Raw genomic sequence first — 26319 nt, 5'->3', positions numbered from 1 at the left:
AGTAAATTATAAAATGAACCCAACCAAGGCAGTCAAGTGGGAAAGACAAAGCATGACATTTAACATGTTAATTTATTCACCATTACCGAAATTCAGACATTATTAATATGCAATCTGGGATGACTTCTTCCCATTAAAGCCAAAAAACAAATGTTTAATTTTAATAATTAATTCATAGTCTGATGCGTGCAGCAACAGGAGAGTCAGAGAGAGTGAGACTAACAGAATAACGTTCAGAAATGTGTCTGACCACTTTAATTAGTGATATTTTTACTGAATGCAATAATACGTTTTAAAAACACAGCGAGGAAAGTTTCTCAAAGATGACGCTGAAGTGTGAAAGAGACAGTTCACACAGACACATAATGTACACAAATCTTACAAACCCGTATGATTTTCTTTCTATGAGTGCTCATCACTCTTTTCCATGTGAAAACAATAAGAATCAATGAAAGAAGTCATACAGGTTAGAAACAACATGAAATTATGACAAAATGATTATTGGCTGAACTATTCCTTTAACTCATCCGACAGGGTTTTATTTGAGACCCAATCTCTGACAACCAGTAATGGCCACTTTACAGACACAGATCCTTGGCATGTTTAAATTTTGATTTCATCTCATATGTCTTCCATGAACATATCATAGATGATTAAATTTCTTCCTGGTTAATCCTGCTGTCAGAGCTGTGTGCGAGAGAGCGAGAGGGACTGTGTGCGGCCGCTGATACCAGTGGGACAGCTGGGTTGTGTCTTTGATGGACGTCTCGTGTTATTGGCGTCTGAGCTCTTTGAAGCTGTTTGATTCGGTCTCATGAGGCATGAGCTCATCTGACTGCAGTTATCTGCTCTACAGCTTCACCTCCAGGGGACGGAAACGAGTGCTTTACCCCCTCCCACGATCCCTGCTAACCCTGCCATGCACATGTACACATACAGTATAAAAGCTTTAGATGCATGTGTGTGCTATGGTAAAGATTTCATGGCTCTGTTTCTAACACATATAGCGGAAAACAGCAGATGACAAGAGCCAGTGGCAAAGCTTTGAATTGTATCTTTCAGGTGAGAATACCTTTAATCCACCTTTCTTTCTCTATCATTGTCCCGACAGACATCTTAACATCTTTAGTTCATGCTTGATTGACTGTGCTTGAAGATCAGTAGTTGGTAAATACCAAAAGAAACGAATCATAAAGCATTATCATCGATTATTTCACAGGTTTAAGACTAATGGGGTCATTTGCACCAGTGAAAAATCATTTAATAAATCAATAAAGAAATTCAGCAATCAATGCATTTAAAGAAAAAATATAACTGTGAAAAAAAACTATACATTTAATAATAAATACATGTAAATGTAATAATCAGTAAAAGTAACCATATAATCAATTAAGAAATAAAATGGTGAAAAAATATTTTATAAAATGAAAACAGATAATTTTATGTTTACATTCACTGGTTATTTTACATAAATTATTTGTTAAATAAAAAATAAAAAATTAATAACTCAATGAAATAATATTACATTATATATTATATATATTTATAATTATTAAAATACCAATTATTTATATGTTACATTTAGTAAAAATCCAACAGATAATTTAATATATGCAGTTTGGTTATTTGTAATATATTTTTTTCTAATTCAGTTTATTGAATAAATTACTTTCACATACATTTCATAAAAAATAAAATATAACATGAAGAAATAAAAAAAACAAAGTATATTTGAAATTTTTTAAAAAAAAACTATAACAAGAATACCAATTATTTATATTTTAATTTTGTAAAGTAATAAACAGTTTAACATTTACATTCACTTGTTATTCATAACATTTTCATTTGTTTGTTTGTAATTCAATGTAATCAATTATTTATAAAAACATACAAAAAAACCCATTAACATTACATTTGAAAATATTAACTGTTAAGAAACAATCAATTTAATTCATTAGATAATATCTTAAATCCATTCCAATTCCATTTTTAAAATTTTCCTGAATCTCAATTTATTATTCAGTTAGTCAAGTGATTTATTGATATTGTAAAAGATCATCGTACGGAACATTGTTTTTGTTTTATTACTTGTTTGAGAGAATAAAGACCAGAACACAGATCAGGACACAAATGGCTAAACACCCATGTCACCTTGATGAGTCTAACATATCCTGAGTGGAACTTAATCAGAGAAAAACCAGGAGTATCCATCACATCAGTGACCTCACAACAGGACAACAGCTCCAAATCAAATTACCCACTACAAAATAATGACCAACAGCGGAAACCAACACTAGCACTTTTGGAGGAGCCCAAATGTAATTTTGTGTCTCATCTCATTATCTGGTATCGCCGTTAACTTTATGATTTTCAATTTCTCCTTTTCATGCTTCATTTCCCCCAATTCTGCCGTGTGTTTCCCCCTGATAAGAGCCACATACTCTAATTGACACAAGAGATAAAGTCCTGAAGAGCAGCAACTAAACTGTCAGTTTATTCCCCAAATGTCTCGCTGCTATATAAGGTTTAAGTTCTCAAAGCATTTCTGCTGTAACATGAGATGCAATTTATCCAGAGAAACTTCAGGGATTTTAAGGGCACTGGGATATTATGAGGAGTATTTGTAATAGTTAAAGCAGTTGGGACTTGTTTACTTCTGTGTGCTATTTTGTTTCTCTCAAAAATACCCAAAGACTTATTTATCCCTAGATGAGTCAACCTGTAATTTTAGTCAAAATTTCTTTCAACAAAACCATATCTTAAGTTTGCATGATGATTTTTCACCCTCTCTGACCCTTAAACGCTCAAGTGGGAAGCAATAAAAGCAACAAGAATAACTTCCTACAGCTGATGGTGTTGTTTGCCTGTGTGTGATATTTTAGTGCCTAATTCACTAAATCAAAACTATGTAAATCAGGTAAAAGTGCAAATCTTGCGGGTCATTTCTGAGTGCTAACTTTTGGACAATACAGCAGACTTTTACAATCTTGCTTACTTTACTGGCACTGTACAGAGTCACTTCGACTCTGTGATTGAGGCTCAGTTACATAGTTCTAATGGATACATGCTTGGGTTACACAACTCCATTCAGTCATTTGCTGAATTACTACTTCAGCTCTCAACGGAGGCGGTCGCATTTCTTTCCTCTCCTCCCCTGGCTTGCCTGCTTCGCCTGTCTCTTGTCTCGTCTACTTTGAAAGACTCTCTCTGCACTGCTTTCCTAAACTGAAACATGGATTTGATAAATTGGTCTCTCAACGCAATTGACACCATCTTCTCAACGAGGAGCTTGGGTTCGGGGGAACCTGACTGCCCTGCCGGAACGTTTGCAGCTGGCTACACGATGGACGCGTGGGCGAATTGGCGGGTCGTGTGTCTGGCGGCTCTTTCCGTGGAGGACATTGAAGACATCTACCTATTCGGAACCATGATAACAGGTCTTCTGCAGATTGGATTAGGCTTTGCCCTGGGTAATCTGAAAATTCAGAAGACGGGAACAGCTGTCCAAAGCCTCACGAGGCTGCCCGTCATGAGCAGTGGGCAGAGCGGTCAGCATTGAGACTATTAACCGCAATATGGATAACATCACGGTGAAGCTCGCGGCTTTGGAATGGAAATTGGAGGATTTGGAGACCAAAAAAGACAATCATAGTGACCGTTAAATTGGAATGTGGCTACTAGACCAAAACAACTGGTATCTTATCTTCTTTCGGCTCCACTCCCAGCTTGGCCTTGGCTGGATAACAAATTTTCCCCTTGGAAAGCATGGCAACGTGACGCTCTGCGTTCCTCAACCTGTTTCCCACAAGACACCTGCTGATTGTTGTTGACTCTGTCTAGGACCTGACCAAGGCTGTCTCCATGGCAACTTGCTGTGACGCTGTATAATCTGTGCACTGAGGCATCTAGAGAGAATCGCAACTCTCCAGGCCTACAAATACACAAACTCTTACACATATACAGATATGCACTCACCTCCCCACCCCCATACCTCGCCTTCGTCGGTTTGTACCGCCAGTCTGTCAAGCGGGTCTGTGACCAGTGCTTTCTAGCTGCAGGGTAGGACGGCTGCTGCCTGCACTGGATTACCTCGACCCCCCCAATTTCCGTCCCCAGTTGCAAAGTCGTGTGTTTATGGTGTATGTGCTTTTGTTGCTGAGGTGTTTTTTCATGTTCCCATACTGTACTCCCAAAAGGAGCATAGTATAGGTGTTGGTTTTTTTCTCCTCACTTTCCTAATGTTATGCTGTATTTCTTCCTCAATTCCCTGTCTTCCTGTTCTGTCTACCCCATTGTATGCATGTTGTGTATGTATGGACAGGTTGATGGCTAACTTCGCTGGTACTTGTGACTAGTGACAATAAAGGGCTACTACTACTACTACTACTACTACTACATGACCAACAGAATATGCACACACACACACACACACACACACACACACACATATACATACATACATATACATATATATATATATATATATATAAAATAGCACAATGTTTTCATTGCAAAGTGCAATGAAAAGGTCAAAAATTATGATGATGATGATGATGATCAATGGTTATTCACTGAGTTAATTATATCAGTTAATTAGATTTACATTTAAAATATTTTAATTTAGACACTATTATATTAATACATATGTATATTATTTTATATTTATATTATCAGTATTATTACTTACACTTTTATTTCAATTGTATTGTTGTTGTTATTATCATTATTATTATTATAAACCAATAAATAGGTAGATTTACATTTCAAATATTTTAATTTATATTATTTTGTTTTATTAATAAATATCAATATTTAATGTTTTATATTATCAATATTATTATTTAAACTATTTATTTTGTATTATTGTTATTATTATTATTATTATTATAAACACAAATAAATAAGTAATTTAATATAGCCCCTGTTGAAATAATTTATTCAATAATAATAATAATAATAATAACTGTGTGTGTATACAAAGGTAAATAAGTAATTTAATATGGCCCCTTTTACTCAACAAAAACATCAACAACAATAATTTATAATAACAACAACAATAATAAATACATACATATATACATGAATATAATTAACTCCTTGAATAGCTAAACATTTCCACAGTTCCTATAGGTTCCTATATATATATATATATATATATATATATATATATATATATATGTGTGTGTGTGTATATATATATATATATATATACACACTATATAGTAACAGTGAAAGTGAAAGTTGAAAGTGAAATCTTGCCCCTTTATACTCTACATCAAACTCTCAATTCGTAAGAGCAGGGAAAATCCTGTTTTCTGTATATCCCTTAAATGCAAATGTTTGGCTTTGAGCCTCACTGATAATAAATGAAGCACACACACGTAGCCTCTAACCTCAGCACAAACCAGCGCCTGAGTCTCTCTGCTGGTGACGGCGAAAAGAGGACAGTATTCCAAGAGGAGGATTTTTATATAGAAAGAAAATGAGAGAAATCTTTGAGAAATAGTTGGTCTCTGTCGACTTGAGTCTCTTTTCCAGCTGAGGCACAGACACAAGCTTTACAAATGCAGGTAATATATCAAATTCTATCCCACCACAACAAGAACGCTTGTCTTGTGTCAAATGAGCTTTTTCACATGACTGACCGTGAGGGTATAGTTTGACATACGCTCGCAGACTCTCATATAGCTTTAGTTCTTCTTGTATACTGAAGCTAAACATTTCCAAGACTGATGTCCTCCATCACTGGAGACCTCGGCTGAAGAGACTGTAATGTAATCCTGTCTGGAAGCTCAGATATCATCTCTCAATAAACAGAATGACACTCTCAGCTCCTGTGCTCTGCCATATTCTGCCGTTCATTCATGGACTGGAGACCAATAACTGTCAGGAATGATTTGGCTGCTGTGTAAAAGGGGCCCTAAAGGACAATCAGAACTGCTGGTACCAGAGAGGGTCCAGATCATTCTCTAGGACTGAAAACAGCAGCCTAATATACCTGACGTATTTTTCTCAATTAAACTGCCAGCTATGCATCTATTATCATGGATGGAAAGATGAAAGAACTGAGAGAGAGAAAATATTTGTGTGAGTAATGTACAGTATATTCCTGGCCACTTGCTGTGGTATTTTTAAAGTGGTATAGTGTTTTTACACTGTTTTTGTAATCTGATGCAAATCTCAATCCATATTTCTTCATATGATATTCATTCTTTCATTTTATTTTACTCTGACTCAGAAACAAAATATATTTAGTTGAAGGAAGTTACATTTTAAATGACATTAAAATACTAAATTAAGAAGTATTTTTGAAAAACTAAACTTTTCAACATTTAAAAAATATCTTAAACCTTTAGTCATTAAATGTATTATACTGTAATACATTATTAAATCAATAATCATAAGAAGCAAATATCTATCAATTTTTGTTTTTAATTCTAATGATGTATTATATATTTTTAATTCAGTACAAAAAAAGACATAACTGAAAGTAATAACTTGATAATGAAGGGTTCATCAGACTTTTTCAAAAAAACAAAAAAACATCTGATTCCAAAGAATAATTTGTTTGTAAATCAAAATGGACTGGTCATGCTGCATCTTTTTGATTCACTAAAATAAATAAGAGTAATTCGTTTGTGAATCAGTAGACTGACAATTAATTATTTTACAAAATCATATTTTAAATAAGTAAATTAAGTCTTTCTGTTCAATTCATTTATAAAACATGTTTGCGAGTCGGATTACTCTAGTTGCAATGTATGATTTTGATTGAATAATAACAACTAGTTCCTTTTTGTTTGTTTGTGAATCAGTAAGGGAGTCAGATATTGATTCAGTAGATGATTCAGTAATCATTTTGATGTTTAAAGTAAATTCATTCAGCGCAGGGCCGCTGCTGGCCAAATGTGTGCCCTAAGCAGGATTGTATTGTTGTGCCCCACTTCCTCAAATATGATGATGAAAAAAACACCTACTATAGGGATGAAAAAAATTACTTTAATCAAATAAAAAACTAAATGAATAAATTGTATTATTTTCAAATTACAATTGTAGCTCCCGACATTTACCTATGGCTATAACTTTATTATGACTCTAATTTATTTTATAGTCTCAAGAATTAAGAAATCATGCAAAAGGAAATTAAGCAGTTTTACTATGATAAAACCATGGTTTATTTTTAATAACGTACATAAATTGTTTATTTTGTATTTGCCTACATTATGTATTTTAACAGTTTTATTATAAACCAATCATTATTGCCTCATTGTTTTTTTATATAATGCATTTTAAGTCATTTTAAAGGCTATTGATGGCTTAGCTCTTTTTTTATAGCAACAACAACATCAAAAAATATTACAGTATATTAATACTTTGTAAATTATATTTGAAGCTACAAAACCATGGTTAATTTGCAGTTACCATGGCAACAAGAACGATGATTTGCGGTGTTATTGTTAAAACCATGGGTAATTTTCATTAAAAAAAAAAACGTTCACAGGAATGTGCCTGAAAGTGATAAATGGGCCTATTTTTTACCTAAATGATTTATAATTTATTTTAATATATATAAAAAATGTATAAGGTGTGCATTGTAGCTGACACCTAAATGAACACATTACAATTGTTTTATGACTGCAAGTCTTTCTCCTCAAATGCTATTGAGTTTCAAATTTGCGTTTGAGCCCATGTGAAAAAGTAGCATAATTTAAATATGATTTACAGTTTATTTTAATAAATATCCAACATTCAATTCTATTGTGCTTTATAGCTGTCACCTAGATGAACAATTACAGTTGTTTTTATGAATGTAAGTCATTCTCCTCAAATGCTACTGACATTAGAAAAGTGTATACCAATATCGCATGTAACTTTAGAGACGGTCCCTAAATTTGAGACTCTGGAACATCTAACGTTAAGCCAACTTTTTATTTTTTATTATTGTTTTACTTTCTTTAGTTTTCTTTTCTCTGCGCCGGATTGCTGATGTCCTTTACCCGGACATAGATGTTCATCCATCAATTATGAACATTCAGCCGAAAACATGAGGTGCAAGCGATCGCGAGCGCGGATGGGAGAATGGCGGAAGGTTTTTTTTTTTTTTTGAGCAACTGGGATGGTGCCCCGTCTGGGAGTTGGTGCCCTACGCAGACTGCGTACTCTGCGTGTAGGGAGCGACGGCACTGATTCAGCGAAGGATTCATCAGACTGATCCAAACAATGTATTTAAAGAACTTGTTTACAAATCAGACAACAGTTCAGTACACTTTATGTATTTGATTCACTAAAACAGTCAACTCATAGCAAATCAGATGTTGATTCAGTAACCGCTCTGAATGATTCAGTAATTCAATTCAGTGAAGGATCCTTGACTTGAGACTTGAGTTTTTTTTTTAACAATTAATTTAAATAATACGTTTATGAATTGGACTAGAGTGGTTAAATTGTATGTTTTTGATTCACTAAAAAGAACTGATTCATAAGAGTCATTGTTTGTGAATCGCATTACACTACACTGCGGTGCATGTTTGTTTTTGCTTACAGCCCCCGAGAGTGACTTAATAGAAAGGCATACTTTCTTGCCATTATTTCACTGTGCATTATTTCACTTTTTTATCTCCTTACATGCAATAACTCCTTACAATGCAGATGGAAAACTTCTTTTCACAGCTCAAGTAAAATATGATTTCTTGTGCAGCAGCATAAAGCGGTGCAGGAAACACTGATGTCGGAGAAGAGAGACTGCCTGAAAGACTCTCTCTCTCTCTCTCTCTCTCTCTCTCTCTCTCTCTCTCTCTCTCTCTCTCTCTCTCTCTCTCTCACACACACACACACACACACACACACACACTTACTGGAGTTGTGTCCAGTTAAAAGCACTTAGTTATTGACCTATGGGCTGCAGATGAAAGCCAGAGACACTTGAATGATAAGGTCATAGAGGAAAGAAAGCTGCAGCGTCAGGGATTTGAACCCTGTCATTAAACTCCACAGCGGAGGATCACATTATAGTTTGACATTTTCTGTAGCCAGTCAGTGAATATTTCTGAGAGGATTAAACGCCTTCTAAAGTCACTGAACATTAAGCTAAGGCGCTAAATGACAAGATCTGACACCTCAAAGCAAACGCTTCCTGGTCATTTGCCAGCTATTTCCCTTTGAATCACAGGCTAGTTGTGCTTCTGTACCTTTAAGACTGCTATATAAAAATAACCTCTGCTGTGATTGGCTAACCTTAGCGTACTGCTGTAGGTCACACTGTCGTTTATCAGGCCAAGGGAAGTTGCTGAATACTGAATAGGTTTTGATATGTAAATGTGTCCCGTCACATTCTGTTCAGTAGTCACACACTTCACCTGAATTTAAGGTTGTACAATATATTGTATTTTGTTTGCATTATGTTAAGCTGAAATATGGGTTATAATGAGGCATTTCATGGAAGTGAAAGGGGCAAATTACAAACAAATTTAGGGTGCTATCAAAATTTATTTTATTTTTTCCCATATTCCACTTTTTCAGTTGTCTCCATTTTTATGGTTATGAAGTATATTAATGAAAAAAGGCATGTCTTGAAATCACAAAACTTAAACAATTTAACAGCAATCTATTAAAGGTAACATTTTTAGAGTCCAATGAAATATGTTTTATTTTATTATTTTTATTAATTTATATTTTATTCGTATTATTTGCAAACAAAGTGCTGCTAACAAGTGTCCAGTTAAAACTTAAAAAAAAAAAAAAAAACTTTTATTTCATGAAAACATACATATCTACTGTACAGAAGTAATATTTTTTGTGTTAAAATTTCTTCAAGTTTAAAGGTGCAGTAAGCGATTTCTGAGAAATGCTGTTGATATTTGAAATCACCAAAACAAACATGCCCCTACCCAAAAAAATCACACCCCTATCTTGCCTCCGCCCCCAAATTCCTGAACATGCTATTTAAAAACAGACCCCCCCCCCCCCCCAATCACTACTGGACACGCCCCTTACTGGTGATTGGCTACAACTGTGTTTTGGTGCTCGGTCTGATCAACTTTAAACAGCGTTTCTCAGAAATCACTTACTGCGCCTTTAAACATACTTTTATTTTGACGAGTTGCCGTAAATAGTTTTGTTTGTTTGTGTGCACTGTACGTGATATGATGGAAGATTTTCTCAAGTAAAAACAGGCAAATGCTTATAGAGTGACTCTCAGAAGTCTTTTTGTGGCTTAATATTCACAGACACTAGTACTGAACATAAACTAGTCCATTGTTGCTTTTTTTATAATAAAAAACAAGCAACAAGTAGAAACCCCCATAGTTCTGCTCACCGGCAACTTCTGATCTCTCTGAGCTAGTGTAAGACCACTGGGTCAGACAATAAATCCCCACGGGCTGAACCGCACACACCATCTACCCAGGACAGCGGGAACACCACTAACAACTGGCCAACCTAGTCAAATGCTTAACGTGATTTACACAAGTATGTTCCCGGTTACATAATTCGCTGGGCTCACAATGTTATTTCTATCATCCTATCACCACTGTCTGATTTTAACAGCACACTCCATAAAAATAAATGTTCTGATTAGAGACAAAAAAATAGGCTTCATGGCCCAACAAAAGAACCTTTTTAAGACCCACAGCTTGTAAGGGGCCCATCATCCGGGAACCAATCTAACCATCCGCCGCTAACCTTTTTTAATAGTTGGTATATGAACAAAAGCCTCAGGTATTAAAGCAGGGGTTTTCCCAGGGAGCCACAAGTATAAATAATAAATGTACACATTTAAATAATATATTAACAATTTAAAAAAATCAATAGATAGATATTTCTATAATTATTAATAAAATATTATTGATTAGTATGTGTGTATGTATATATACACACTAATCAATTTTTTTTTTACAAATATTATAGAGTGAAAAAGAGAGTACATGTATGTACATGTATAAAAATAAAAATAAAAATAACAAAAACAATAATAAAGTAAAATAATAATAAAACATTATTAAAAAATAATAGAAAAATAACTGAAACCAGTAAAAACGTAAAGTTATATTTAAAATATGCTTAAAATAAAAAACAATATATTAATATTAAAATATCAATATAGAAGTGTATTAAATATTAAAATAAAAAACAAATTGTAAATTAAATATTAAAATATCAATATAGAAATGCATTAAATTTATAAAAATAAAAATAAAAATTGAAAAATAAATACATTTCAAAATTATTACAGTTGCATTCTAAATACTTGATTGAAAAAAAAATAGGATTATCAATTATTTACATTTAGTCATTTAGCAGATGCTTTTATCCAAAGCGACACAAATGAGGACAATGGAAGCAATTAAAATTAATAAAACATAACTATAACTCTCTCTCTCTCTCTCTCTCTCTCTCTCTCTCTCTCTCTCTATATATATATATATATATATACACACACACATATATATATATATATATATATATATACACACACACATATATATATATATATATATATATATACACACACATATATATATATACACACACATATATATATATATATATATATACACACACATATATACATATATATATATATATATATATATATATATATATATATATATACACACACACATATAATATACATAATCTCCAAAGAGCCATAAAGTCAACCGAAGAATCATACAACCAAAAAATTGTTCCAAGGTATCGCTAAGATCCACTGAAGAACCTGTTTTTAGAAGAAGAAAAAAAGCACTTTTTAAGAGTAGGTTTAGAAGCGAACAGAAATCTTGATCCAAGATCTACTTAAAGAAATCACGTTGAGCTGAATGTGACAACACATTCCCAGAAAGAGCATCCTCTCTGGAACATATTCTCTCTATCGCTCTCCAAGTGCTCATCACTCATTGAACATTTCACTCCATTATTCACAAGCTCTTTACCATGAAAGTTCAACCTTAGTGCTGCTGGAATGAAAACACAATACTCTCTCACGAGCAGTTAGCCGTATATAGAGCAGATGTGACTGCAGAAATAGACCATCAGCAGTTTCAGCTCAAGCTCTGAGACCAAAACAAACAGCTTGTCAGGAGAAATGAGGCAGCCCTTCATCTCACATACAACACAACAGCTGATGCCAGAGTCTAGGGCCTATGTAAGCACCCCGCCTGTGTGTGTGTGTGTTTGTGTGTGTTTTAACAATTTGTGATGTAATCCTCCTGGACCAAAAGACCAAATCACAGCTAATCCAATGTCTGATGCTTAATAAAACTATGTGATAATGGAATTTTAGACCAATGAGATTTCACTGTGGGCGGAGCTACCCAGAGACTTGACCTCATGTAACAGATCATCCTGAAGTGACCTGACAGCATCAACACATGTGACAAAATGTCTAGTCACTTGTTGCAGTAATGTCTGGTTAGTATAAAAACCCAACTTATGAAAGAGATTTGTTTTCATGTTATGATATGTTGTTTTTTTCTGGTTTGAACATGGTGTTTTTGATTCTGCTGTTTCCAGAAGAAGAAACAAAACCTGAGAATGTTTTGAGAATTGCTTAAATTTAAACATGAAATCAAAATTTGAGTTTTGTGACTTTGTATACCAATAAAACACTGACTTATCTTGAAAAACAAAAGTTATTAACTGTTAACCTAAAAGGAATAAATACCCAATACAATACTGAAAAAATATATTTATATATATATATATTAACAAATATAGAGTTAATTGGAGTGTTTTACAAAATAAAAAAATTAACTCCAAATTTCATGCTTCTCTCATTGTGCTATTTATTTGTAAAAATTTACCAGAGTATTTTTTTTTTTTCAATAAAAAGCAGCTTAAAAATAGCCTGGCCAGCCAGACTTACATCAAGATGTTTAGTCTGGAAACTCTCCATAGACGAGGCTTACTCCGAGGGGCGGGATAAACGGCTGTCTCTCAAAATCCCTCTGCACGCAATAGGATAGCGCTACAACCAATCAGAGCAACGTATCCAGTCGGCAAAACTCCAAACACATCTTCCTTTTTTAAAAATGACTTAAGTGCCGTTCTTTGCTCTTTTCTTAAAGAGAAACTTAACTCCAAGTCCTCCAGAGTCGCGGCCAAAGCCGATTCAAAAGATCGTTGTTCGACAGCTGCAGCCGCCATTCTTTGTTTTCAAGTGGCAGCCGTCGCAACTCTCTGTCGTCATATGTTAAGCCCGCCCCGCCTGCTCTATACACGACGTGATTGGCCTGACCCAATCTGGGTTTTTGCTGCTAAAGGTGTATTGAGAGTTGCTAGACTGTACTCTAGGCTGCAAAATACATTTTGCTGCCGCTAGGGTGCGTCTAGATTTCTAGGCTAGCTTAAAAAAGTACATTACAAAAAAACTATTTCTAAAGGAAATTTGCAAAAAGAAGAGCGAGAAAAAAAATCATCATGCTATTGAATGGTCTTTATATCTTACTGTACCTAAAAGTGTATTTTATGGTTGGATAAGTATGTAGTAATTATAATAACCTTATATTAAACAACAACAGAATTGAATAGGGAGCCCCCACAAGGTTATTTATAAAAGTTTTTTTTTTGTGATTTTGTTTGTTCACTCTTTGTCTCCTTTACCATTTACAATGGTATTTGATCACGGGAAGGAAAGAGAGATGACTATTGATTTAACAATCATCAGCCCTTTATTACTAGGTGGCTGGATGCCTGCTTGTCTGTTGTGTGGATTTTCACGTTTACTCTATATTTCTTCCGCTTTAATTAGTTTCAGTTCATTTTCCTTGGATTATGATGTGCGCTTAATTCATCCGCTCAGCCAGAGGCTGCTCTTGAGCTGTTAGGGCCAGTAAAGAAGAGCGATTTGATGTCATGCGATGACATTTGTGCATATTTGTGAAAATAGACATATATTTTTTATGATCATACATGGATTTATAAAATATAGTCACACCAGATAACACATAAATTGTCTTCAAACGTTCAATTTTGCACTTAAATGCACCTGTTGTCAGGTGTGATTATATTTTATGAATCCATGTACGATCATAAAAATACATTGTTGTAAATCATATGTGTTGCTCAGAGTGTGAGACTTTATTTATTTAAATCCCGTTGGATTCATTTTGATTCTTAAGATGTGGTCACATTTAATGTTAAAGTGAAATTTTTCAGGCGAAATCCAGTCATTCCAATTGTAATTTGTGTGATTGGGAGTTTCACATTAGGAAGAAAAAGTTACCCAGGCAGATTTTTATTATTTTCAAGATGGCTGCGTAAATTTGCCACTCTGACCAATGGAAAGTTGATTGGTTTGAAAGCTTTATCCATTGCTACGTTATTGACAGTAGACTAGTAGATTTCGTTGAAATTTCACTAATGTGATCTTACTCTGGATTTTCTGGAATTTCTAAAAACTTCCAACGCAGACTTGATTCATGTTTTTTATTATATGTCCTCACCAAAAGTGAAGCGGATATTAGCATCAAATTCATCACTTTAGTTTACTCACTGGATATTTTTGCGTGACTCGTGCAATAAAAAAAACATTGCACAATGAGGAGTGTCTTCATGTACATCAACAACAACTACATGTCACTCTGGAAATGACAATATGCTCTTTGCTGATTGGCTTGCGCAACAACAAGCATGCAAATCTCCCGCTCAAGTTGAAAATTTTCGAATTGCACAAAAGACACAATGGTTGCGAATCATTTCCATTTATTCGCGTCTGCATTGACTTTGTCTAGTCATGCAAATAATAAAAATCGCTTTTGGTCTCTACACATGGTGAAACTCTGAACATGCAAATTTGTCACAAAGAGCACATTGTACTGTAAAACGGTTTAGTTGGAAAGTGACCTCTGAATAAGTGGCCTTTCATGCATTACTACAATATTCATAATGGACAGTGGAACTTCATACTTTGCTAACGTGACCTCACTGTCATGTACTAAAAAAAATTGTATGTCCACATTCACAAGAAACATGTATTATGCCAGTAGCACAAAAAGTCCTTGAACTGCAGCCATTTTTTGATAAAACAGGTCATTTTGTGCTTGATGTGGCTTTCAGCAATATTTCTTCAACTGCAAAAGTTGATCATGACCCTGATCGAAATATAGTTCTTGAATGGGCATCAGGTTAATCAGCGCTGGCCTCACACTGCACACATGGCCGGCGGTGAACATGCGTGTTTGTGCGCCTGACAGCTGACTCATGCTCTGCCATGTCAGGGAGCGAGATCCAGATCTGTGGATTGGAACGGCGTTCAGAGCTTCTCATCACAATGCCACTGAACCAAGGGGAATGGTTCAAAACAGAGCAAATGGGTCACATAGTTGAGCTCCAAGCAGAGAGCGTCTCCCTCTCTGACCCTGTCAGCTCATCTGATCCAAACACAAACTGACACCTCATAAACATCCTGTCAGAGGGCTTCATCTCACTCACGTCCCGCTGCCTCTCCTCCTTCTCTCCGCTGAAGACAATGGATGCATTAATTACTCAGAATTCAATCTGCGTGAGAGAGAGACCTGCGACCCGCACACAGGTTAAAATGAGCTGCCTAAAATGGATGAATGCACATTTCATTCCATTTAGAAAATGAGTTTTTTTTTTTATATTACAGACTTTCCTGTCAATGCGCATTTCATTCTCATTGTGTTGTGTTTCTAATATTCCATTTTTATTTTTATTTTTATTATTATTCAGAGAAACAACTTAGACAACTTTGTTTCTGAAGAGCGTGCTTAGGTCAATGACAAATAAAAGATGTCTAGGATGATGAAAAGAAAAATATTTTTCAAATCTAAGTGCATATGTCAAGATCCTTAAGATGTAATATTATGTTTTAAAAAGTTATTATGAATATTTAGTATGCAATTGTTTCATTAAAAACAATCTACAGTGAATCTTATTTAAAAAGTTCTGCAACTAATAACTAGAAAGTAATAAAACACAGTCCTTTGCTTGAATATATTTAAAACCATATGACAAGATCCTTGAGATGTAATGTTATTAAAAAACTCATTATAATGAGTTTCATTAAAAACTATAATTATTGTTGATGGATTTAATCTAATAAGTACTAATATGTTTTCTTTTGTTTGGAAATCAATGCCATGTGACAAGATACTTGAGATGTAATTAAGTATTCATGTTAATTTTATAGTATTAAAAATATTATGAATGTTTAGTACAAACATGTTTAATTAAAAATAAAAATTATTATGAATAGTTTCAGTTGTAGTTAATCTACAAGTGCTGTAACTACCACATAAAAAGTGCATTCATGTTAGTTGAAATATATAAAAAAAAATGAATATATAATGCATTTTAATTAAAAACATATTATTATTATTTGTTTTATTTAATATAAAATGTATTGTAAGTACTAAATAAAAAGTAATAAATGTTTGAATACCGTGTGACAATATCCTTGCTTGCAATGTTTGTGATCTTTGTATTCACATTAGATTTATTCAATATATTATATATATAAAAATATATATGTATATATAAAATGAATATTTAGAACAAAATGTTTCTTAAAAAAACTATTATTATTATTGGTTTTATTTATTCTAAAAAGAGTCCAGAGCTGTGTCCAGAGCTGACCGTCAACGGATTTCAAACCAAATACTTCCGAGTGTTTCTTGAGGTATTACAGTCTCTTATCACTGAGCGTTTGACAGCTACATGTTTAACTTTCAGATCACTTCTGCATATCTCTATGAAAAGATCCACTGGGTGGATGAAAGTTAAGGAAATCCTGTGAATAAAGAAGAAATGCCATCTGTGTTAAAGGCTCAAATCCTCGATCCGTTTGTGTGTTTACTCTCAAAGTCACAGACAACTGAGATCCAAGTAATCTGGTAATGAGACTGTCAATCAGTGGGATTATATTCTCCACAGCACCGCACCAGAACGGAGCCCTTTTTTCCCCACGCCTTGTCCAAAGGCTTAGAGACAGAGGTCGGATGGATAATTACTGTTTTCCTTGGCTTTCCGCTTAACCAACTGCAACATTTCAATAGCCCATTAAAATGCTAATGGTTACGTTAATTGCACACATGGGCCCGTTAAAGGGTGAACTGTGCGAATATATTTGCTTAAGTAAAAAAGGACCATCTTATTTCAGGTTAATAATCAGGTAGGATAGAGCATCTATGGATGGAAGCCTGTTTCTACCCCAGGATTAAAAAAATATATAAAGTCTGAATTTTTCTCAATTCTGACTCATTTCCGAGTTACATCTCAATATCAAAATAATCTATGTTTTAAATAACTTGGATTTTTTTTCTCAGAATTCTGAGTTTACATCTCGCAATTCTTTCTTGCAAATTACTTTTTTTTTCTTTCTTTTTTTCACATTTCTGTTTTGGTTTCACCACAGAATAAAAATAAAAGATAATTGTGAAATGTATATATATATATATAGCATCGTGGCAGCAAGATTTTGGATGGGCAACCAAAAAAAAAAAAAAAAGTTATATTCATCTTTTTATTCAATGTTTTGGTATGTTTGCATATTTTGGAATGAAAACTATCTGGTCCCATTTACTGAGGGGTCACTGCGCTGATGGCCCTGAGAGAGGAGCGTTCAAGAATTCAACACATCAATCACCCCAAACAGGCCCTGCACTCCATGGCACGCTTCACCGCTGTCCCGAGTCTGCCGCAGCGACGTTTTGATAGGGTGCACGAGCTGGGGGTAAATCGACATCAGAAGGTGAACATCAAAACACACGCACTCACCGCGATTCCCCCAGCATGTTCTTTTTAGGCACGTTTGACAGGCCAAGAACAATGTCTCTTCTCCACCGTTACACACGGTCTGTTCTCATTTACAGTGCTGTCAGTGAGTGCCCGAGAATTCTGGGAATTCACAGAAGGCAACTGAAGGGTGTTTTGGGAGAGCAGAGTATGGCTAAAAAAGGTTCTTGACCTTTTCCATATGAGCATCATGTTAATGCCCTTAAACAGCAATGAGAAGGTAGAGTTTTCATTTTTTTATCAGCACATTAATTCAGATCTACCATACCATTGTTCTGTCCGTCTGTCTAGGGTTCTTTTTTCTTTTGTCTATCTATCTATCTATCTGTCTGTTTGTCTGTCTGTCTGTCTGTCTGTCTGTCTGTCTGTCTGTCTATCCATTCATGTTGCTTCTCTGCTGTTCCACAGATTCTTATTTTATCATGTTCTCTGAGCTGTTCATTATTTAAATGCATTACAGAAAGTATTTTAAGATGGAATTCAGTGTTATTACTGAGATAAGGGGATGTAAAATGACCTAGATGAATTCTGTTGTAAATTCATTCTGCGGGTTATCCAGCTCCTTTTCTATGAACTTTCTGGAGTGAGAATGAGGTTTTGCTTCATTAAATATCAGCACTGTGATAGGAAATAGGAGCCTGAGTGCAAGTACAGTGGCATCAAGGAAAAGACCATAAAAGAGCTGACAGAACACAATTTAGAGTAAAGGAGCAGAGTAAAAACTCAAATTTTATCCCCCATCACCCTTACTGCTCTATCTCTCTCTCTCATTCTGTCTGTCTGTTCACTCTCTCTCTCTCTCTCTCTCTTGCAGGATGTCGTGATGTCTGGTGTTGATAGTGTCTGTATTTTAGGAGTGTGATTTGAGAGCTTGAGGGAATTTGGGTGTGAGGAATAAAAGAAATGCTATGACAACAATGGCATAAAAGAGAAAAGGAGACGGAAATAAAGCAAGGAATGAAAGAGAAAATGAAAGAGATGCAAACAATCCCTCTCAGACAGACTTCATATATCGAAAGTCCACTGTGATAGAATTGTCTTACACACCAGAAACATCAAATATGCTGCAATTCTTTGGCAACTAAAAGACTAGGAAGTGCTAGCAAATGTTGACCCTGCTGTAGCAATAAGATTCAGTTTAGAGCAATGGAAGGTTTTTCTCAAGAAGAGTTAAATGTTTTTCTTCTGAGGAACATCTGGACAGCCTGTTTTAAAGTAGCCTAAGCTGTGATAAGCATCACATTGGTTCATAATGAATGTTTCTCACAATCACCAATGATGCTGGGCAAACTTTAGCTTGGCAGGCACATCTGGGTGTTAAGTATCTAGAATATTCCAGCCACTTTCCATGAACTACACACATCACGTGGTCTGCAGTCATTGCATTAGACACCAGCTTTTCTGCGTCTCATTAACATGGCCTGCAGGAAAACACCAACATCTATTTCTGTCCAATTAGCATGTGGGAAAACGCCGCAGTGCTGGAATTTCACAAGGAATGACAAGCTCAGGAAAGTGAACCATTAGGATGAGCCGTGGCTGTGAGTGAAGTGAAATTAAGTAAATGCCATTCAGTACCTTCAAAATTTCACAGTTCCAGGGGTTGAAAGACAACACATGAAATCAAGTTGATAGCTTACGATGAGTTAACAGATTTTGGATTTGTAGAAGGTTTGCATGTCAATCAATCTATCTATCTATCTATCTATCTATCTATCTATCTATCTATCTATCTATCTATCTATCTATCTATCTTGTTATATATATATATATATATATATACATATATATATATATATATACATATATATATATATATATATATATATATATATATATATATATATATATACATATACATATATATATATATATATATATATGTGTGTGTGTGTGTGTGTATTGTATGTTTTTTTTTCAGTTTTCTGCATGTATATGAAAAATTAACATGGCAATATTTAAACGTCCTATTGCTTTTGTACTGTAACATAAAAATAACTATTTAATGCTAACAAACACAATGACAATATTAATGTTATTAGTAAGTATTACTAAATATTACATTGAAATCGATATTATTGATAATTTTAATTTCTTTAAATTTTATTATAATTATTTTAATAATTATAATAATAACTTATTATTATACCAGCTTTAATACAAGAAAAAGTGCATATACATCTTGGATGGAATTTTACAGTACATTTTCAATAGATTTCTATTATTGGGTTAACTATTGTTTTAAACCCTCAAATTTTTATTTTGGTGGCAAACTGAAGTAAGTTTATGTTAAAAGATGACAATAATTTATTGTAGAACTCCACTTTTTGAAAAAGAGTCTGACTTCTTTAAAAGAACATTAGAATAATGTAATAAATAAAAGCATACCCATGTGTAAAAAAAATTCTCTACTGGCAGCAGAACGTGGGTAAAACTTTAAGTTCGAGACAAAAGGCATGGCTTGTTGTTTTGCAGTTTCTACACATCCTGTTTCAGTGGGATTGTGACTCAAGTAAAGTCAAGTCACCTTTATTTGTATAGCACTTTATACAATACTGGTTTGTCAAAGCAGCTTTACAGGCTCAAACAGGAAAATAGCTTTTCAGTGATGCAAGAAGACTATAACAAAGTCATCATTCAGTTCAGTTCTCTTCCAATAGTGTCAAGCATCCTCAACCAAGTCTTCTGTGACTCTTTTTGTTCTTTTTGCATGGATGTCTCAGCAGCAGCAGCAGTATGTGATATTAAATGCTGATTGTATTGCAGTTCATTCGCACTATAAAGCAAAATAATTGACCAAATCTTGCAGCTCTGCATAAGAGTTTGGGGTTAAGCGTTTGATATTTCAGAGAGCAGAAATTAGGAAATGGGCTGTCAGTTTATGGGGTAGCAATGACAGGTGTGTGTGTGTGTGTGTGTGTGTGTGTGTGTGTGTGTGTGTGTGTGTGTGTGTGCCTGTGGGTGTAAATATGACTTTTAGAGACCTGTTCATTCATGTGTGCTCTTCTTCTGATCACCAGCACTTCAGCATGCTTTTTGTAACTTGTGTCAGTGACAGCCTTTCTCTTTACCACTGTCTGATTTGTTTTCTCTGGGCAGTTTTGCTATTATCAGATCAGTGTTGTCCAGAATATGATCTCCACTATTGTTAAAGAAAAAGTTGAAAATGAAAATTTGCCGAAAAGTTACTCCAAGATTGAGTTTGTTTCTCTATCTTGCCAGATAAAGTGAGAATGTAGCATTCCATCACTGTCTCACCAGTGGATCAGTGAATGGGTGCCGTCAGAATGAGAGTCCAAACAGCTGGTAAAAACATCACAATAATCCTAGTAATCCACAGCACTCCAGTCCATCAGTTAACATCTGTGAAAGTGAAAAGCTGCATGTTTCTAAAAAAACAAATCCACTTCCAGCCCTTGGTAAAATATGAGTCTTCGATCCATAATATTGCTTTTTCCAGTGGAAAAGTCATCTAATCTGAATCAGGAGAGAAATATGCACAGATCAAACACTATTTACAAGTGAAAACAGGTCTAAACAAAAATGTTGGTGGATTTTGATCTGAGAGGACAACAGAGGATGGACTTTTCACTGGAGGAAGCGATACTATTATTATGGACATTATGGAAGGTTTGACGTTAAAAGGTTTAATTATGGATTCGTTTCTTACAAACACACATCTTTTCACTTCACAAGATGTTAACTGATGGACTGGAGTGGTGTGGATTACTTGTGGATTATTGTGATGTTTTTATCAGCTGTTTGGACTCTCATTCTGACGGCACCCATTCACTGCAGAGGATCCACTGGTGAGCAAATGATGTAATGCTACATTTCTCCAAATCTGTAGATCTTTCATGGCCTGAGGGTGAGTACATTTTCAGAAATTTTTTATTTGTGAGTAAACTATTCCTTTAACAGACATAACCTTGATGAACACAATCTGTAAAACACACTCTCTGACAGCATTCTGCTATTTTAATGATTGTCCCTGAGATTTTCACAGATGGATTAACACCTTCGATGTTTTGATGACGTTTCTCAGTTCAACTGGTAAAAGTAACACCAATTAGCTGTGCCGAGATCTTTCCAACAGGCCAGGCAAATGCAAAACACGTGCAGGAAAACTCTTCAGCATCAAGCTGCGCGGTGGCAGATTTTAGTGCGCACCGACCGTTGGAGATTCACTTCTAATGTACATCACTTCAAAGCTGCTGAGCTTTCAGAGATAATACCAAAGTCTTCAGAAATGAGGGTCATTTCATTCGTCATCTCCTAGGGGCCCAAATTCTGCTCCATTTCTTGTAAATTACATACAATAGCATTTACAGACAAACCCCTACGTCTTCACCCCTCAACAGAGTGTGTGTATTGTGGTAGTTTGCATTGACCAGCACTCAAAGGTGTCATACAATGGTCGCTCACTCTCGGTACAGTTCAAAGGATATTTTAATTTCTTATTTACTTCTCAAAAGAACTGCATTCTGTGACTAATCCTGCTTTAAATTGGAAGCACAGTTGCAAAAGGTAAGTGGCTTTGTGCTTTTGGCCATCTGATAAAAGCAGCGAACAATCTCGCTTCAATCAATCTGCTCTGTTTTTTCCCATGAGAAGTGGAGTTGCATGGCTGTGTTTTTAGAACCACGTTTGGGAAGTTGAATGCATTTCTAAAAGATGAGAAAAATATATTTTTTTTATTTTTTGGGGAGATATCTTTTCATATATATTCATGAGTCCAACAGTGTCCTCTAAACATGGCCCGGTTGTGGGCCTGTAACTTATCTACTGGTCTAACTGTCGGTCACACTGACTGGACACAAACACACACAGGATGAATCATCACAAGTTATGACTGCAGAATGTACAACGGTGTGCTGCATTAGACTCATTGTTTATGATGAATGGCACTATTGTCCACCAGGGCTATTTCTGTGTGTGTGTGTGTCACAGGGTTGTGAATTACAGCGGCAGTCGGACGATGAACAAACTAATTATAAATGCTGCCTTATATAAGGAGTGCAGGCAGAAGCATAGATCACTGCCTCCAGCTAGAGAAAGGACAGACGCAGCAGACAGACCTGTGTGTGGAGATACAATGAAATAGAATCAGGTAGAGCCATCGAATCAAATGAGGAACAACAAGGTATTATGGATGTACAATGAGGTAGTTTGAGGCAGAACTCTCTCTCTCTCTCTGTGTGTGTGTGTGTGTGTGTGTGTGTGTGTGTGAATACCCAGCTGGCATATGACCGACCTTCAATGCTGAAATACAGCTGAAATAATGTCGGTTTTTGTTTCAACATTGAAACAACATTGATACAACATTTAAATGCTTAATGTTGTGTTTGTATGTGTGTATATATATGTATATATATATATGTGTGTTAATTTATATTGTTATTAAATTATTATTGTTGTTCGTGCTCTTTATTGTTATACTATTTATAAATAAATGTAATGTATATGTAATGTAAATGCAGAACTGTAATTATTTATTATTACTAATATAAAATATATACATGTGCACACACACACACACACACACAATTACTAATCAATATTTGGAATTAGTTTTTATCTTTATATTTTGTCTTTTTATTTTAATTGTTTAGTTGTAGTTATTTTATTAAATCAAGTTAAACTGAATGAAAATGTTGCCTTGGCAACTAAGCGAAAGTGAAATTGAAGTGAAGTGATGTGTGGTCAAATATGGTGACCCATACTTGGAATTTGTGCTCTGCATTTAACCTATCCAAGTACGCGCACACACATTAGTGAACACATTAGGGAACATATTGCTGTGGCGCCCAGGGAGCAGTTAGGGGTTCAGTGCCTTGCTCAAGGGTCTCACCTCAGTCGTGGAATTGAGGGTGGAGAGAGCGCTTTCTTCCAGACATGAGACTCAAACTCACACCTTCATTTACAACTCTGACTCTAACCGTTAGGCTGTGACTGCCTAATACACACACAGAATACACATACACACACAGCGATATGCACACTGTGTGTATATATAGGTGTTCCTGTAGCTCAATTGGTAGAGCATTGCGTTAGCAGCACAAGGTTGTGGGTTCGATTCCCAGGGAACACATGTTAGGTAAAAAATGTTAGTCTAAATGCACCGTACTGTCGCTTTGGATAAAAGTGTCTTTTATATATATATATATGTAATTTCAGTTAGTGAAACTATAACTATAATAACACTGTAACAAAATGATCAATATTGCATCTACTGAGTGCAATCTGGCTTTTATACATTTCATAACACATACACAGACAAACACTTAGGCAACAGGTGGCGACGGTTACTTTTAGCAAAATGCATCCTGTCTGCACTCCACGTCTGACATTTGTCTCCCAGGTTTCTGGGTAAAGAACATCAGCGTGAGTGCAGTTCCATGGTAACAGATTCTTTGAAATCTGTTATGGAGTCCATTGGGGCCCGAACAGGTTCTGATCGCTCATCACACACGTCTGACTGTGAATGCAGCGCACTCGTGTTGTGATCTGTTAGATGAATTACATTTACATTTACATTTAATCATTAAACAGACGCTTTTATCCAAATCGACTTACAAATGAGAACAATAAAGCAATCAGACTAATGAGAGAACAACAACAGTATACAAGTGCCATGACAAGTCTCAGTTAGTCTAACGCAGTACACATAGCTGTTTTTATTGTATTTATTTTTTTATATAGAATAGAATAGAAAAGAAGAAAAGACAAATTACATAAAGCATTGATCAATTATTAAGCATCATAATTAATTACGAAGCTTTCAGTTTAGCTTTTCAGTTTCATTTAGTGACCGAACTTACCCTCTTGTTTTCATTCACTCCTTCAAGTGAACTATATTAGTCGCCTAACGTTAGGGTGGCCATATGCCCATTCATATGGGACAGGTCAGGATTTCAATGTTGCCTAAAACATTCAAAGTAGATTGACCAATAACATGCAGATACTGTCCATAATCAACCAATCATGAGGCTGCAGGTGAGAAGGTGAGATCTACAGGGAATGACCAAAGCAATGCAAATATGCACACTTGTTTGTTCATTTGACTCCAAACCATTTAAAAAAGATACCAAAGTAGGTGAGAGAGCGATTCGAAAGAATAAGGAGCCATCTGCTCTGCTCTCTATGGCTCTCACGAATGTCACACAATGATCAACCTGCACGGTGCAAACAGCCAAAACCTGGATATTTTAGGCAATATTAAAATCCTTTGCAGAACACGTCCCGTATGAACGGCACATATGGCCACCCTACCCAATGTAGGGAATAGTGAATGATACAGGTGGCAATATCAAATACAGCCACTGAGAACCAGACTTAGGGTGATATGGTGAGCTAACAATGCTAATGAGACACAGGTGCAAACAATGAGTACCGATGAAAGTGGGCAGAGGATTATGGGGAATGAAGTACAAGACTGAATGACAAAGGGGATGAAGTGACCTTTGGTGGTTATCAAGTGCACTCCAGCTGGTTTGTCTGAATAGTAATATAATATTTATATTAAATTATATAATTGGATATTTTGTAAATATTCCACCAATGTGCAGTCAATGTGCAGTAACCACTATGAAATATTCTTTATGACAAATTTATAAAATACTGTTTAATTAAAAAATGTATATACAAGTCAAAGTAGTCAAAATAACAAGATGTCAACATTCAGTTCATCAAAGAAAGAATCGCCTCTACACACAGTGTATATTCTAGTTAAAAATATTATGACAGTCATCAGTAATAGTGCACATGCAGGCCCATGAGGTAGAGAGGCCGTAATTAAACATTTAATTAATATCAAACTTTCCCCGGGGAATAATTGGATAAGTGTTTTCTGTTGAGTTGTGTACAACGCAGACAGACAGAGACAATTCAAGAAGCATTTGTGATTCTCAGTGATGCTGAAGTCAGGGTTTATGTGACGTTACTGAAGCTCCACACACCATGACCTCCTTTAATGTGACATCTGTCTTCAAAGCACTTCACAGTTCTGTCAGCGATTCTGGGGAAATCAGAGCACGATGACCCACATATCCTATGATCCGCCATTTTTCCTCTTTGGACTGGCGTTCATTTATTCATTAATCTGATTTCGACACAGATACTGTATGAAGTGGATCCTTGACTGTGTGTGTCTCTTTCAGGGAGGATCGTCTTTGTTGTTCTCAGGATGCCAAAATTCTGTGACAAATCCATGAAAAAATTCTAACAATCCATGATGGAGACCCCCAAAGTTACACAAAATTTGAAAAGGCATGAAAGGAATAGGTCACCCCAAAAAATTTAACATCTGTCATCTGTCATTACTCAGCTACATGGCATATATTATGTATTTTCGTCCACTCTTTTTAATATAATAAGCCTTTGCTTTTTTATTGCACAGAATGCACAAAGCAGGATTCGCCAATAATGTATATAAAAGAAATCAATTACAAAAGAAAGGAGAGAAAAGAAAAAAATAGTGAGGAAAAAAGGGGACAACAACACATAGATACTAAGAGACAGTAATACAGTATGCATAGGTACAGTGATAATTTATGCAATGCATTA

This window comes from Carassius carassius, chromosome 50 (assembly GCF_963082965.1).
Source record: "Carassius carassius chromosome 50, fCarCar2.1, whole genome shotgun sequence".
Lineage (NCBI taxonomy): Eukaryota > Metazoa > Chordata > Actinopteri > Cypriniformes > Cyprinidae > Carassius > Carassius carassius.
This window is presented reverse-complemented; position numbering follows the sequence as displayed.